Genomic DNA, 306 nt, shown 5'->3' with positions numbered 1-306 from the left:
CTCATATTCTTACTAGTTTTATTTTGTGCAACTATACTAATTAACATATCTTTCTTCAAGTCATCCATCACCTACGGTTCTCATTCCTGCCCTTCGAACTGTGGGGAACATCGTAACTGGTGATGACTCTCAGACACAGGTATGATTTGTGGCGAACGACTATTTGTATTGATTTGGGTGTTTGCTTTGGGATTTTGACTATGATTGTGTCTTTGCTTTTCAGTTTATAATTGATAGTGGTGTACTTCCGCACCTTTACAATTTGCTTACGCAAAATCACAAGAAAAGTATTAAAAAAGAAGCTTG

The 306-nt window shown here is 36.6% G+C and overlaps 1 long non-coding RNA gene across 1 annotated transcript; it reads left to right on the top strand.

Moving 5' to 3' along the window:
• The first annotated feature begins 27 nt into the window (after positions 1-27).
• LOC104775499 lies at positions 28-291 on the top strand. The gene is made up of 2 exons (XR_765956.2): positions 28-139; positions 224-291. It is a non-coding gene; the product is annotated as an uncharacterized LOC104775499 (long non-coding RNA).
• The last annotated feature ends 15 nt before the right edge of the window (positions 292-306 follow it).

This window comes from Camelina sativa, unplaced genomic scaffold, assembly GCF_000633955.1.
Source record: "Camelina sativa cultivar DH55 unplaced genomic scaffold, Cs unpScaffold16786, whole genome shotgun sequence".
Taxonomy (NCBI): Eukaryota; Viridiplantae; Streptophyta; class Magnoliopsida; order Brassicales; family Brassicaceae; genus Camelina; species Camelina sativa.
The sequence above is the reverse complement of the archived record's forward strand: the minus strand, read 5'-3'. Positions and strand labels throughout refer to the sequence as shown.